Source organism: Pseudophryne corroboree, chromosome 3 (genome assembly GCF_028390025.1).
Source record: "Pseudophryne corroboree isolate aPseCor3 chromosome 3, aPseCor3.hap2, whole genome shotgun sequence".
NCBI lineage: Eukaryota > Metazoa > Chordata > Amphibia > Anura > Myobatrachidae > Pseudophryne > Pseudophryne corroboree.
The window spans coordinates 88,070,695-88,087,684 of record NC_086446.1 but is presented as its reverse complement, the minus strand read 5'-3'; the positions used below and the strand labels follow the sequence as shown (position 1 = coordinate 88,087,684).

The 16,990-nt window shown below is 49.3% G+C and overlaps 1 protein-coding gene across 1 annotated transcript in view; it reads right to left on the bottom strand.

The window, feature by feature from the left end:
* LOC135057060 (zinc finger protein OZF-like) overlaps positions 1-3,373 on the bottom strand; it is an 86,237-nt gene extending 82,864 nt beyond the window's left edge. Inside the window, exon 1 of the mRNA XM_063962952.1 lies at positions 3,157-3,373. The gene's annotated coding sequence lies outside the window, so the exon portion shown is untranslated. The remainder of the gene's footprint in view (positions 1-3,156) is intronic.
* Between the last annotated feature and the right edge of the window lie 13,617 nt (positions 3,374-16,990).

The window sequence follows — 16,990 nt, the reverse complement described above, 5'->3', positions numbered from 1 at the left end:
TCATGTCCAGCACATATACCCCCCATACCCACAGTCACTGCCCAGCATTACACCTCATACATACACACTTGGACACACATTATACATCCCCATTTCCAGCACATCTACCCCCCATACCCACAGTCACTGCCCAGCATTGCACCTCATACATACACACCTGGGCACACATTATACAGCCTCATGCCCAGCACATATACCCCCCATACCCACAGTCACTGCCCTGTATTACACCTCATACATACACACCTGGGCACACATTATACAGCCTCATGCCCAGCACATATACCCCCCATACCCACAGTCACTGCCCAGCATTACACCTCATACATACACACCTGGGCACACATTATACAGCCTCATGCCCAGCACATATACCCCCAATACCCACAGTCACTGCCCAGCATTACACCTCATACATACACACCTGGGCACACATTATACAGCCTCATGTCCAGCACATATACCCCCATACCCACAGTCACTGCCCAGCATTACACCTCATACATACACACTTGGACACACATTATACATCCCCATTTCCAGCACATCTACCCCCCATACCCACAGTCACTGCCCAGCATTGCACCTCATACATACACACCTGGGCACACATTATACAGCCTCATGCCCAGCACATATACCCCCCATACCCACAGTCACTGCCCTGTATTACACCTCATACATACACACCTGGGCACACATTATACAGGCTCATGCCAGGCACATTTACCCTCCATACCCACAGTCACTGCCCAGCATTACACCTCATACATACACACCTGGGCACACATTATACAGCCTCATGCCCAGCACATATACCCCCCATACCCACAGTCACTGCCCAGCATTACACCTCATACATACACACCTGGGCACACATTATACAGCCTCATGCCCAGCACATATACCCCCATACCCACAGTCACTGCCCAGCATTACACCTCATACATACACACCTGGGCACACATTATACAGCCTCATGCCCAGCACATATACCCCCCATACCCACAGTCACTGCCCTGCATTACACCTCATACATACACACCTGGGCACACATTATACAGCCACATGCCCAGCACGTATACAACCCATACCCACAGTCACTGCCCAGCATTACACCTCATACATACACACCTGGGCACATATTATACAGCCTCATGTCCAGCACATATACCCCCATACCCAGAGTCACTGCACAGCATTACACCTCATACATACACACCTGGGCACACATTATACCGCCTCATGCCCAGCACATATACCCCCCATACCCACAGTCACTGCCCTGCATTACACCTCATACATACACACCTGGGCACACATTATACAGCCTCATGCCCAGCACATATACCCCCCATACCCACAGTCACTGCCCAGCATTACACCTCATACATACACACCTGGGCACACATTATACAGCCTCATGCCCAGCACATATACCCCCAATACCCACAGTCACTGCCCAGCATTACACCTCATACATACACACCTGGGCACACATTATACAGCCTCATGTCCAGCACATATACCCCCATACCCACAGTCACTGCCCAGCATTACTCCTCATACATACACACTTGGACACACATTATACATCCCCATTTCCAGCACATCTACCCCCCATACCCACAGTCACTGCCCAGCATTGCACCTCATACATACACACCTGGGCACACATTATACAGGCTCATGCCAGGCACATTTACCCTCCATACCCACAGTCACTGCCCAGCATTACACCTCATACATACACACCTGGGCACACATTATACAGCCTCATGCCCAGCACGTATACCCCCCATACCCACAGTCACTGCCCAGCATTACACCTCATACATACACACCTGGGCACACATTATACAGCCTCATGCCCAGCACATATACCCCCCATACCCACAGTCACTGCCCTGCATTACACCTCATACATACACACCTGGGCACACATTATACAGCCACATGCCCAGCACATATACAACCCATACCCAGAGTCACTGCACAGCATTACACCTCATACATACACACCTGGGCACACATTATACAGCCTCATGCCCAGCACATATACCCCCAATACCCACAGTCACTGCCCAGCATTACACCTCATACATACACACCTGGGCACACATTATACAGCCTCATGCCCAGCACATATACCCCCATACCCACAGTCACTGCCCAGCATTACACCTCATACATACACACCTGGGCACACATTATACAGCCTCATGCCCAGCACATATACCCCCCATACCCACAGTCACTGCCCTGCATTACACCTCATACATACACACCTGGGCACACATTATACAGCCACATGCCCAGCACGTATACAACCCATACCCACAGTCACTGCCCAGCATTACACCTCATACATACACACCTGGGCACATATTATACAGCCTCATGTCCAGCACATATACCCCCATACCCAGAGTCACTGCACAGCATTACACCTCATACATACACACCTGGGCACACATTATACCGCCTCATGCCCAGCACATATACCCCCCATACCCACAGTCACTGCCCTGCATTACACCTCATACATACACACCTGGGCACACATTATACAGCCTCATGCCCAGCACATATACCCCCAATACCCACAGTCACTGCCCTGTATTACACCTCATACATACACACCTGGGCACACATTATACAGCCTCATGCCCGGCACATATACCCCCCATACCCACAGTCACTGCCCAGCATTACACCTCATACATACACACCTGGGCACACATTATACAGCCTCATGCACAGCACATATACCCCCAATACCCACAGTCACTGCCCAGCATTACACCTCATACATACACACCTGGGCACACATTATACAGCCTCATGTCCAGCACATATACCCCCATACCCACAGTCACTGCCCAGCATTACACCTCATACATACACACTTGGACACACATTATACAGCCCCATTTCCAGCACATCTACCCCCCATACCCACAGTCACTGCCCAGCATTGCACCTCATACATACACACCTGGGCACACATTATACATCCTCATGCCCGGCACATATACCCCACATATCCACAGTCACTGCCCAGCATTACACCCCATACATACACACCTGGGCACACATTATACAGTCACTGGCACATACATATAATAACAATGTTTGTACAGCACTAGGACAGACCTGTATTCCTCCGCAGAGAACCCCAGTAACACCCTCCGAGTCCTCTGACTGGAGATTCCCGACTGCAGTCTGAATGAAATCTGGATAACTACGACTCAATGGACCACAAGAAAATGGCCGCCGTTTTGTTTATTTTTTTCCCCTGGATTATTGAACAAAGGGCATAATCATGCACAATTGGGAAACGATAAAATGGCGACCGCACCTTGTAAAATACACTTTTCTTTCCTCTAGTCAAGTGATCTGTTTTGCAACTAAGATATACAGCAATTGCACCCGTTTGTTTATACAGTACATGTCCTTAGTCAGTGTAGGAGGGCGGCGGCCATTTTCCTATATACCAGTACAGTAGTAATATGAATGTGGCTATTTGACGTCAATATCAACGGAAACATGCTGCTGCTGGGGGAGAAGTGATGTTGGGTTCTGGGAGGGGGCATATCAGGGGATGCTGGCTTCGGCAATTGGGTAACAAAGGAGGGGTAAATGGCTGCTTGAGAGGGGGGGGGGGGGTTTGCTGGGGTGGGGCATGTCAGGGAGATGCAGGGGGCAATTGGGACACACACCAGGGGTGCATGTGCATATACTTCCCAACTGCATACCCTCCAACATTTTACACATAAAAAGCGGTACAAATTATAAAAGGCCACGCCCCTTTTCCTATACTTTCAATGGAAGTTTAGAGAGCCAAAAATCGGTACAGACCATAAAAAAAGGTATGCAACTGTCCCGATTTTTGTGGAACAGTCCTGTGGGGCGGGTAGTTGGGAGACCCCATGTCACTTGCTACTATGCTTAGATCAAAGCAGAGTAGCAGTGAATAGACGTTGTGCTGGCCATGCCCCCTCTGTGGCTAAAATGGGAGGCGTGGCCAGCGACAGGATAGTGTTGGCATGACACGGGACTGAAAGTAGCGCACACCTTTCCTTCTCCGCACAAGCGTTTTTCCATATACCCCAAATAATCTGAAAGGGGATTCATCAGAGAAAATTACTTTATCCCAGTCCTCAGTAGTCCAATCCCTGTACCTTTTGAAGAATATCAATATGTCCCTGATGTTTTTCCTGGAGAGAACTGGCTTCTCTAATGCCCTTCTTGAGACCAGAATATCCTCCAAAAGTCGTGTAGATGCACACACACCTGCCTGCTGCCATTCCTGAGCAAGCTATGCACAGGTAGTGCCCTGATACCGCAGCTGAATCAACTTTAGGAGACGTCCTGGCACTTGCTGAACATTCTTGGGCGCCCTGAAGCCTTCTTCACAACCATTGGACCTCTCTGCTTGAAGTTCTTGATGATCCGATAAATCGTTGATTTAGGTGCAAACTTACTAGCAGCAATATCCTTGCCTGTGAAGCCATTTTTGTGCAAAACAATGATGACTGCACGTGTTTCCTTGCAGGTAACCATGGTTAACAGAGGAATCACAATGATTTAAAGCACCACCCTCCTTTTAAAGCTTCCACTCTGTTATTCTAACTCAGTCAGCATGACAGTGTGATCTCCAGTGTTATCCTCGTCAACACTCAGTCTCAACTGTGTTAACGAGAGAATCACTGACATGATGTCAGCTGGTCCTTTTGTGGCAGGGCTGAAATGCAGTGGAAAATAAGATTTTACTTACCGGTAAATCTATTTCTCGTAGTCCGTAGAGGATGCTGGGACTCCGTAAGGACCATGGGGAATAGACGGGCTCCGCAGGAGATAGGGCACTTTAAGAAAGCTTTGGATTCTGGGTGTGCACTGGCTCCTCCCTCTATACCCCTCCTCCAGACCTCAGTTAGGGAAACTGTGCCCAGAGGAGATGGACAGTACGAGGAAGGATTTTTGTAAACCTAAGGGCGAGATCCATACCAGCCACACTAATCACACCGTATAACTTGTGATAAACTACCCAGTTAACAGTATGAACAACAACATAGCCTCGGGTCAACCGATAAACTATAACATAACCCTTATGTAAACAATAACTATAAACAAGTATTGCAGACAATCCGCACATGGGACGGGCGCCCAGCATCCTCTACGGACTACGAGAAATAGATTTACCGGTATGTAAAATCTTATTTTCTCTAACGTCCTTGAGGATGCTGGGACTCCGTAAGGACCATGGGGATTATACCAAAGCTCCCAAACGGGCGGGAGAGTGCGGATAACTCTGCAGCACCGAATGAGCAAACAGGAGGTCCTCCTCAGCCAGGGTATCAAACTTATAGAACTTTGCAAAGGTGTTTGACCCCGACCAAGTAGCTGCTCGGCACAACTGTAATGCCGAGACCCCTCGGGCAGCCGCCCAAGAAGAGCCCACCTTCCTAGTGGAATGGGCCTTAACCGATTTAGGCAATGGTAATCCTGCCATAGAATGCGCCTGCTGAATCGTGTTACAGATCCAGCGAGCAATAGTCTGCTTTGAAGCAGGAGCGCCAACCTTGTTGGCCGCATACAGAACAAACAGCTTCAGTCTTCCTGATCCTAGCCATTCTGGTCACATAAATCTTCAAATCCCTGACCACATCCAGGAACTCGGAATCCTCCAAGTCCCGTGTAGCCACAGGCACGACAATAGGTTGGTTCACATGAAAAGATTAGACCACTTTTGGCAGAAACTGAGGACGAGTCCTCAACTCTGACCTATCCACGTGAAAAACCAAGTATGGGCTTTTATGTGATAAAGCCGCCAATTCTGAAACAAGCCTTGCCGAAGCTAATGCCAACAACATGACCACTTTCCACGTGAGGTATTTCAACTCCACTGTTTTGAGTGATTCAAACCAAGGTGACTTGAGGAAACGTAACACCACGTTAAAATCCCAAGGCGCAACCGGAGGTACAAATGGAGGTTGAATATGCAGCACTCCCTTCACAAAAGTCTGTACTTCAGGAAAAGAGGCCAATTCTCTTTGAAAGAAAATGGATAAGGCCAAAATTTGGACCTTTATGGGCCCTAATTTTAGGCCCAAATTCACTCCTGTTTGAAGGAAGTGAAGTAGACGTCCCAAATGGAACTCCTCCGTAGGAGCAGCTCTGGCCTCACACCAAGAAACACATTTTCGCCATATACGGTGATAATGTTGATCAGGGTAGGAATGACCTCCGGATGAATCCCTTTTTCCGCTAGGATCCTGCGTTCAACCGCCATGCCGTCAAACGCAGCCGCGGTAAGTCTTGGAACAGACAGGGCCCCTGCTGCAGCAGGTCCTGCCTTAGAGGAAGAGGCCACGGATCTTCTGTGAGCAACTCTTGCAGCTCCGGATACCAAGTCCTCCGTGGCCGATCTGGAACAATGAGGATTGTTCTGACCCTGCTTATTCTTATTATTCTCAACACCTTGGGTATGAGAGGAAGGGGAGGAAACACATAGACCGATCTGAACACCCAAGGTGTCACCAGAGCGTCTACCGCTACCGCCTGAGGGTCCCTTGACCTGGCGCAATACGGCTTTAGCTTTTTTGTTGAGACGGGATGCCATCATGTCTATTTGAGGCAGTCCCCACCGACCCGTGATCTGTGCGAAGACTTCTTGATGAAGTCCCCACTCTCCCGGATGCAGGTCGTGCCTGCTGAGGAAGTCCGCCTCCCAGTTGTCCACCCCCGGGATGAACACTGCTGATAGTGCGCTTACATGGCCTTCCGCCCAGCGTAGAATCCTGGTTGCCTCTGCCATGGCCACTCTGCTCCTTGTTCCGCCTTGGCGGTTTATATGAGCCACTGCCGTGACATTGTCTGACTGAATCAGAACCGGTTTTCCCCCGAAGCAATTCCTCCGCTTGACGCAGGGCGTTGTATATGGCCCTTAACTCCAGGACGTTGATGTGGAGACAAGTCTCTAGATTTGACCAGAGACCTTGGAAATTTCTTCCCAGTGTGACTGCTCCCCAGCCTCGGAAGCTTGCGTCCGTGGTCACCAGGACCCAGTCCTGAATGCCGAACCTGCGACCCTCTAGTATAGGGGTGGGCAACAGGCGGCCCGCGGGCCGGATGTGGCCCGCGGACCGATCCTGCCTGGCCCGCTGTGCCCCACCAGAGTGCAATGACAAGCGGCCCGACAGGCCGCTTGTCATTGCACTGCTCTCAGACGCGGCGCCGCTGAGGAAATCCCGGTCACGTCACAGAGTCAGCTGACCGGGATTTCCTCTGTTAGCTGGGCGGCACGGGGAGCGGGCACTGCAGTGACCAGGAGCGGCGGCCTGTGAGGAGGAGATTAAGCGGTGGCCAGTGAGGAGAAGCGGCGGGCAGCGAGCCGGAGCAGGAGAGGCCACATCAGTGGTGACTCCGGCCAGCAGCAGCGCGGATCTTCGGACAGCGGGGATCGTTTGTCACGGTGACAAACAGGTAAACCCCCTGTCCAGCCAACCCCTGGATCAGTGCTTAAGCTGCCATATAGGTTTAGGGGTGGGGAGGGAGGGGGATTAAAAACTGCAATATGGGTTTAGGGGAGGGGAGGAAAGGGGGGTAGGGACTGTCTGCCTTAATGTGTAAAAATGGGTGATGCTGTCTGCCGTAATGTGTAAAAATGGGGGATGCTGTCTGCCGTAATGTGTAAAAAGGGGGACGATGTCTGCTGTAATGTGTAAAAAAGGGGGACGATGTCTGCCGTAATGTGTAAAAAGAGCACACTGTCTGCCGTAATGTGTAAAAAGGGGACGCTGTCTGCCGTAATGTGTAAAAAGAGGGACGCTGTCTGCCGTAATGTGTAAAAAGAGGGACGCTGTCTGCCGTAATGTGTAAAAAGAGGGACGCTGTCTGCCGTAATGTGTAAAAAGAGGGACGCTGTGTGCCGTAATGTGTAAAAAAGGGCACGCTGTCTGCCGTAATGTGTAAAAAGAGGGACGCTGTCTACCGTAATGTGTAAAAAGAGGGACGCTGTCTGCCGTATTGTGTAAAAAAGGGCACGCTGTCTGCCGTAATGTGTAAAAAGGGGACTCTTTTTGAGTATTTTGTGTGTGGCCCTCGAATATTCGCTGGAAGTGTTAAGCGGCCCCCCAGCTGAAATAATTGCCCACCCCTGCTCTAGTAGGTGAGCACTGTGCAGCCACCACAGGAGAGATACCCTGTTCCTGGGAGACAGGGTGATCCTTTGATGCATTTGTAAATGGGACCCGGACCACTTGTCCAAGAGGTCCCATTGAAAAGTCCTCGCATGGAACCTGCCGAAGGGGATGGCCTCGTATGAAGCCACCATCTTCCCCAGAACCCGTGTGCAAAGATGCACTGAAACCTTTTTTGGCTTGAATAGGTTCCTGACAAGGGCTATGAGCTCCTGAACCTTTTCGATCGGAAGAAAAACCTTTTTTTCTAACGTCCTAGTGGATGCTGGGGACTCCGTAAGGACCATGGGGAATAGACGGGCTCCGCAGGAGACAGGGCACTCTAAGAAAGAATTAGGACTACTGGTGTGCACTGGCTCCTCCCTCTATGCCCCTCCTCCAGTTAGAATCTGTGCCCGGACAGAGCAGGATGCATTTTAGTGAGCTCTCCTGAGCTTGCTAATAAGAAAGTATTTTGTTAGGTTTTTTATTTTCAGAGAGCTTCTGCTGGCAACAGACTCTCTGCTACGTGGGACTGAGGGGAGAGAAGCAAACTTACTAACTGCAGCTAGGTTGCGCTTCTTAGGCTACTGGACACCATTAGCTCCAGAGGGATCGAACACAGGAACTTAACCTTGGTCGTCCGTTCCCGGAGCCGCGCCGCCGTCCCCCTCGCAGAGCCAGAAGACAGAAGCCAGCGAGTGAAGCAAGAAGATGTCAAAATCGGCGGCAGAAGACTCCTGTCTTCATATGAGGTAGCGCACAGCACTGCAGCTGTGCGCCATTGCTCCCACAATACACCCACACACTCCGGTTACTGTAGGGTGCAGGGCGCAGGGGGGGGGCGCCCTGGGCAGCAATTGAGTACCTCCTGCCAAAATGGGCATATATACAGCTGGGCACTGTATATATGCATGAGCCCCCGCCATTATTTTTACACAAATTCGCGGGACAGAAGCCCGCCGCTGAGGGGGCGGGGCTTCTTCCTCAGCACTCACCAGCGCCATTTTCTCTCCACAGATCCGCTGAGAGAAGCTCCCCCCCCCAGGCTCTCCCCTGCACGGTAGAAGAGGGTAAAAAGAGAGGGGGGCACATAAATTTGGCGCAAAAACAGTATATACAGCAGCTACTGGGTTAACACTAAGTTACTGTGTGATTCCTGGGACATATAGCACTGGGGTGTGTGCTGGCATACCCTCTCTCTGTCTCTCCAAATGGCCTTATGGGGGAACTGTCTTCAAATAGAGCATCCCCTGTGTGTGTGGTGTGTCGGTACGTGTGTGTCGACATGTCTGAGGTAAAAGGCTCCCATAAGGAGGAGATGGAGCAAATGTGTGTGAGAGGGTGTCTCCGTCGACAACGCCGACACCTGTTTGGATATGTGTAATTAAGTGCTAAGGTGAATTTATTGCACAAAAGATTAGAGAACAGACAGGAAATCTACCCATGTCTGTCCCTATGGAGCAGAAACCTTGAGAGTCTCTCAATGCTCACTATCCAGAATAATAGACACTGATGTCGACACGGAGTGTGACTCCAGTGTCGACTATGATATTGCAAAGTTACAGCCAAAATGGCAGAAAAGATTATTGTAATAAAAGATGATTTGCATATCACTGATGACTCATCTGTCCCTGACACAAGGGTACACATGTTTAGGGGGAAGAAAGCTGAGGTAAATTTCCCTCCTCTCATGAGGAAAAAGAGCAGGAATCTTCAGACAAGAAGCTGCAGCTTCCCACAAAGATTTCTCAGGCAGTATCCTTTCCCCACTAGGGCCAGGGTATGATGGGAATCTTCCCCTAGGGTGTCACGTTTGCCCAAAATGTAGCCCTGACGTAACAGCTATTCTCAGGGATCCTGCAGATAGCATGCACATACACTACTCAGACCGGCGATTGGGTCGGCATGGGTTTATAGCGCTGTGGCGGCGTGGACTAATTGAGACCCTAGTATGTATATATATATATATATATATATATATAGATAGATATATATATATATATATATATATATAGATATGTGGAGATATATATATATATATATATTAAAGATGCTGTCTTAAGAGATTATATATATATATATATATATATATATATAAAATAAAACATGCCCAAAGAGACAGGTGTATACTGGGTCCTAGAGTCAAAGCTATGTCGATTTCTGCTTGACGTGTCCTGTAGAATATGCAATGGACAGAGGATGCCGACATAAGAGGCATATAGAAGGCTGAGGATTGTGTGGAGAAGGGTTCTCGGACCTGGTCTCCACAGCTATAGCTGGTAATTCTGATATTTTGCCTTATATTCCTGCACAGCCTAGGAAAGCACGTCATTATCAAATGCAGCCTTCTGAACAAAGAAACAAGAAAGTCCGAGGTGCGTCCTTTCTTACCAGAGGCGGGGGCAGAGGAAAGAAGCTGCGCAACACAGCAAGTTCCCTGGAACAGAAGTCCTCCCCAGCCTCTACAAAAATCCACTGCATGTCGCTGAAGCTCCACAGGCGGAGCTAGGCCCGGTGGGGGCACACTTTCGGAAGTTCAGCCACAAGTGGGTTCACTCCCTATTAGTTCCCTGGGCAATAGATATTGTGTCTCCGGGATACAAGCTGGACTTGGAGAAGATGCCTCCTCACTATCGGCCCTGCCGGCTCCCCCTGCGAGAAGGAAATAGGGTCAACTGCAATTCAGAAGTTGTATCTTCAACAGGTGGTGGTCAAGGTTCCCTTCCTTCAACAAGGAGGGGGTTATTATTCGACCATGTTGCAGTCCCGAAACCGGACGGTTCGGTCAGACCCATATTGAATTTAAAATCCCTGAACATATACCTGGAAGGGTTCAAGTGCAAGATGAAATCGCTAAGAGCGGTCATTGCAAGCCTAAAAAGGGGGAGATTTTATGGTGTCTCGGGGCAAAAGGGATGCATACCTTCGTGTCCCCATTTATCCACCTCATCAGGCGTACCTCAGAATTGCGGTATGGAATTGTCATTACCAATTTCTGACGTGGCCGGTTGGTCTCTCCACGGCCCCGAGTATATTCACCAAGGTAATGGCGGAAATGATGGTGCTCCTGCGGAGGCAAGGTGTCACTATTATCACGTACTTGGACGATCTCCTCATAAAGGCGAGATCAAGAGAGCAGTTGCTGAACAGCGTATCACTTTCTCTGGAAGTGTGACGGCAACACTACTGGATTCTATATATTCCAAAGTCGCAGTTGGTTTCTACTGCTCATCTGCCTCTTCTAGGCATGATCCTAGACACAGACCAGAAAAGGGTTTATCTCCCGATAGAGAGAGCTCAGGAGCTCGTGACACTGGTCAGGAATCTATTGAAACCAAAACAGGTGTCAGTGCATCACTGCACTCGAGTCCTGGGAAGGATGTAGGGACTAGCTGGGACTTCGGTATATTGAGAATCCAGCCGTGTAACTGCAACGTCTTCATGGACAGAGACACGCTGTCCAGCAACTTCTCCCGAGATCTCGCCTTTATGAGGAGATCGTCCAAGTATGGGATAATTGTGACACCCTGCCTGTGCAGGAGCACCATCATTTCCGCCATTACCTTGGTGAAAATTCTCGGGGCCGTGGAAAGCCCAAACGGCAACGTCTGAAATTGGTAGTGACAGTCCTGCACTACAAATCTCAGGAACGCCTGGTGAGGGGGGAATATCGGAACATGAAGGTAAGCATCCTTTATGTCCAGGGACACCATCCAAACCCCCCCTCCAGGCTGGCGATGACCGCCCTGAGTGATTCCACTTTGAACTTGAACCTCTTCAAGTACAGGTTCAGGGATTTTAGGTTTAAAATGGGTCTGACCGAACCGTCTGGTTTCGGGACCACAAACAGGGTTGAGTAATATCCCTCTCCTTGCTGGAGATGAGGAACTGTGACAATCACCTGTTGAATATACAATTTTTTGATTGCTGCCAACACTAGCTCCCTCTCTGACGGGGAAGCCGGCAGAGCCGATTTGAAAAACCGGCGAGGAGGCAAGTCTTCGAATTCCAGCCTGTATCCCTGAGAAACAATCTCTAATGCCCAGGGATCCACCTGCGAGTGAACCCAGACGTGACTGAAAAACAGAAGACGAGCCCCCACTAGATCTGCCTCCCCCCGGGAAGCCCCAGCGTCATGCGGTGGACTTTGCAGATGTAGGGGAGGACTTCTGCTCCTGGGAACTAGCTGTGTGCAGCTTTTTTCCCTTGCCTTTTCCTCTGGCAACAAAGGACGATCCCCGTACCTTCTTGCTCTCATTGGAACGAAAGGACTGCATTTGATAATGAGGTGCCTTTTTTGTATGCTGCGGGGGGACATAAGGTAAGAAATTCGACTTACCAGGCGTAGCAGTAGAGACAAGGTCCGAGAGGCCGTCTCCAAACAACTCCTCCCCTTTGTAAGGCAAGGACTCCATATGCCGCTTTGAATCGGCGTCTCCCGTCCACTGTCGGGTCCACAAGAGCCGCCTAGCATAAATAGACATAGCGTTTATTCTGGAGCTTAATAAACAAATGTCTCTTTGAGCATCTCTCATATACAAGGCAGCATCTCTGATATGCTCTATGGCAGGGCTGGCCAAACCGGTCCTCGAGATCTACCAACAGTTCATGTTTTCCAGGCCTCCTGGAGATCTGTAGAATTGTCAGTTAGGAATGAATGCAGCACATCTTAATTAGTAATGACTACACCTGAGCACCATCTAGGTGATCTGGAAAATGTGAACTGTTGGTAGATCTTGAGGACTGGTTTGGCCAGCTCTGCTCTATGGTCATTAAAATGGCATCCCTATCTAAGGTGTCAATCTCCGTAGATAAGGAATCTGCCCATGCCACAACAGCACTACAAACCCAGGCCGACGCCATAGCCGGTCTAACAATAGTACCTGAATGAGTGTAAATGTGCTTCATGGTAATTTCCTGCCTGCGATCAGCAGGATCCTTGAGGGAAGCCGTATCCTGAGAAGGCAGTGCCACCTTTTTGGATAAGCGTGTCAGCGCCTCGTCTACTTTAGGCGAAGATTCCCATTGTATCCTATCCGTTTGTGGAAAAGGATACGCCATAAGAATCCTTTTATGAACTTGTGGTCTCCTATCTGGAGATTCCCAAGCCTTTTCGCACAATTCGCTCAGCTCAAATGAGGACGGAAAGGTGACCTCAGGCTTTTTCCCTTTATACAGGTGTACCCTCGTGTCAGGGACCGGGGGTTCCTCAGTAATATGCAAAACCTCTTTAATGGCAATAATCATGTACCGAATACCTTTTGCCACCCTCGGCTGTAATTTTGCATCTTCATAGTCGACACTAGTCAGTATCCGTTTCGGTATCTGTGTCATCGATCTGGGATATGGTGCGCTTCCGAGACCCCGAAGGTCCTGGCGCCACAGGGACAGGCATGGTCTGGCTACCTGACTGATCCCTAGCTTCAGCCTTGTCTAACCTTTTATGCAATAGATTGACATTTGCATTTAAGACATTCAGCATATCCACCCATTCCGGTGTCGGCGTTGCCGACGGCGACATGACATTCAAGCACTCCCCCTCCACATTAAGCGAGCCTTCCTCGTCAAACATGTCGACACACGCGTACCGACACTTCACACACACAGGGAAACTCTTTTCTGAAGACAGTGTCCCCTTTAAGGCCCTTTGGAGAGACACAGAGAGAGTATGCCAGCACACACCCCAGCGCTATACCCCTGAAAAAAACAAAACACAGAATGCCCTTTTCCAGAAGCACTGAGTAGTAATAAAACGGCAATTATGTGCCCCCCCCCCCCACTCTCCTTCAAACCCCCTTTCACCGTGTGTAAAGCAGGGGAGAGTCCGGGGAGCTTCCTCTCAGCGATGCTGTGGAGAGAAAATGGAGCTGGTGAGTGCTGAGGGAGAAGCCCCGCCCCCTCGGCGGCGGGCTTCTGTCCCACTCAATGTTTGGTGGGGGCTCTTTTATATATATATATGTACAGTGCCCACCTGTACATGTATATTGTCTTTTGCCATAAGAGAGGTGTTATATTGCTGCCCAGGGCGCCCCCCCTGCGCCCTTACAGTGACCGGAGTGTGTGAGGTGTATGGGAGCAATGACGCACAGCTGCAATGCTGTGCGTTACCTCAGTGAAGCTCTGAAGGCTTCTGCCGCCTGAGACGTCTTCTGACTTCGTTTCTTCTGGCTCTGTGAGGAGAACGGCGGCGCGGCTCTGGGAGTGAACGCCCAGGACGAACCTGTGTTCACCCCCTCTGGAGCTAATGGTGTCCAGTAGCCGAGGAAGCAGAGCCTATCATTTAAGAAGGTCTGCCCCTCTCTCCTCAGTCCCTCGATGCAGGGAGCCTGTTGCCAGCAGTGCTCCCTGTAAAAATATAGAAAAAATCAAAACAAAAATGCTTTCTAGGCAGAGAACTCAGGGGAGCTCCCTGCAGTGCACCCATTTCCCTCTGGGCACAGTGTAAAACTGAGGTCTGGAGGAGGGGCATAGAGGGAGGAGCCAGTGCACACCCAGAATCCAAAGCTTTCTTAAAGTGCCCTATCTCCTGCGGAGCCCGTCTATTCTCCATGGTCCTTACGGAGTCCCAGCTTCCTCAAGGACGTTAGAGAAATGTTGTTTTTGGGATGAAGTTCATTGTTATGGCAAAGAGGGATTTTGCAATTAATTGCAATTCATCTGATCACTCTTCATGACATTCTGGAGTATGTGCAAATTGCCATCATAAAATCTGAGGCAGCAGACTTTGTGAAAATTTATATTTGTGTAATTCTCAAAACTTTTGCCCTTAGTTGTAGTGCACACACATTCTGCAGCGCTTTACAGAGTATATTTGGTCATTAACATCAGTCACTGTCACAGTGGAGCTTACAATCTATGGCCCTCATTCCGAGTTGTTCGCTCGCAAGCTGCTTTTAGCAGCTTTGCACACGCTAAGCCGCCGCCTACTGGGAGTGAATCTTAGCATATTAAAATTGCGAACGAAAGATTCTCAAAATTGCACCTACACACCTCTTAGCAGTTTCTGAGTAGCTCCAGACTTACTCGGCATCTGCGATCAGTTCAGTGCTTGTCGTTCCTGGTTTGAAGTCACAAACACACCCAGCGTTCGCCCAGACACTCCTCCGTTTCTCCAGCCACTCCCGCGTTTTTCCCAGAAACGGTAGCGTTTGTTCGCACACACCCATAAAACGGCCAGTTTCCGCCCAGAAACACCCACTTCCTGTCAATCACATTACGAGCACCAGAACGAAGAAAAAACCTCGTAATGCCGTGAGTAAAATACCTAACTGCATAGCAAATTTACTTGGCGCAGTCGCACTGCGGACATTGCGCATGCGCATTAGCGACTAATCGCTCCGTTGCGACAAAAAAATAACGAGCGATCAACTCGGAATGACCCCCATTATTACCTACCACATGTACACACACACACACAATCACGCTAGGGGGTAAATTTACTTAATGTGGGAGGTTTTTTTTTTAGAACTAGTGATGTTGCTCATAGCAACTAGTCAGATTATACTTAACATTTATCTTGCTGCTTCTAGAAGATAATAGATAAGATTCTGATTGGTTGCTATGGGCAACATCACCAGTTCTAAAAAAAAAAAAACCTCCCACCTTAGTAAATTTACCCGTAGGAATAATTTTTTAGTCAGTAGCCAATCAACCTGCCAGTATAGTTTTGGTGTGAGAGGAAACCGGAGAACCTGGAGGAAACCCACACACAGGAAGAAAATACAAACTTCACACAGTCTGGGCCATGGTGGGAATCAAACCGAAAAACAATTGGTTCCCTAGCTTTTTTTTACCTAATGGCTTAAAGGAGATGCAGCCACAATGTCAACAGTGACACTGTTGACCACAGGTTCTCAAACTCGGTCCTCAGGACCCCACACAGTGCATGTTTTGCAGGTCTCCTCACAGAATTGCAAGTGAAATAATTAGCTCCACCTGTGGACCTTTTAAAATGTGTCAGTGAGTAATTAATACACCTGTGCACCTGCTGGGTTACCTGCAAAACATGCAGTGTGTGGGGTCCTGAGGACCGAGTTTGAGAACCCCTGCTGTTGACAGTAGATAGACACTAATTTTATACAAAATAATCGTGCATAGGAGACCACAAATAGGTTGAACTCGATGGACAATTGTCTTTTTTCAACCTTAGATACTATGTTACTATGATGTTCAAAATGTCAACATTTGCTTTAGGGTTACATATGCTCTCACATTAACGACCAAGTTGACATTGCATCAGTGTCAATATGTTCAGTGTCAACATAAAGACCATATCCATATAGTAATGTTAACATGATGAACATAGACATAATACACCGATCCTAGCTGTAAGAGGGCTCCAGGTTGGTTTGATGGGATCTGGTGGGAATCCCACTGTCTAAATGGCGACGCTGGAATCCCAACACTGTTCAAAATGACAGCACCAGCATCCCAACAAGGAGCACCATCTCAGCGCCGGAATCTCGACCGCCAGGATTCCGAACAAGTGTTTTCTGGGCCACCAGACAGGTAAGCTGCACAGGGAGGGGGTGGTTAGGTTTATGCTGTGGGGGAAAGGTTAGGATTAGGCTACGGGGAAGGGAGGGTTAGACTGCATGGAGGGGAGGTTAGGTTTAGGGGCGCCCCCAGTGAGAGTTAGGCTGCAGGGGAGGGTTAGGTTTAGGCTGCAGGAAGGGGGGGGGGGTAGGTTTAGGCACCACCAAGGAGTGTTAGGCTGCAGGGTAAGGTTAGACTTAGGCGACGGGAAAGGGAGGATTAGGCTGCAGGGCGGGGATTTTAGGTTTGGGGCGCCCCCCAGGGAGGGT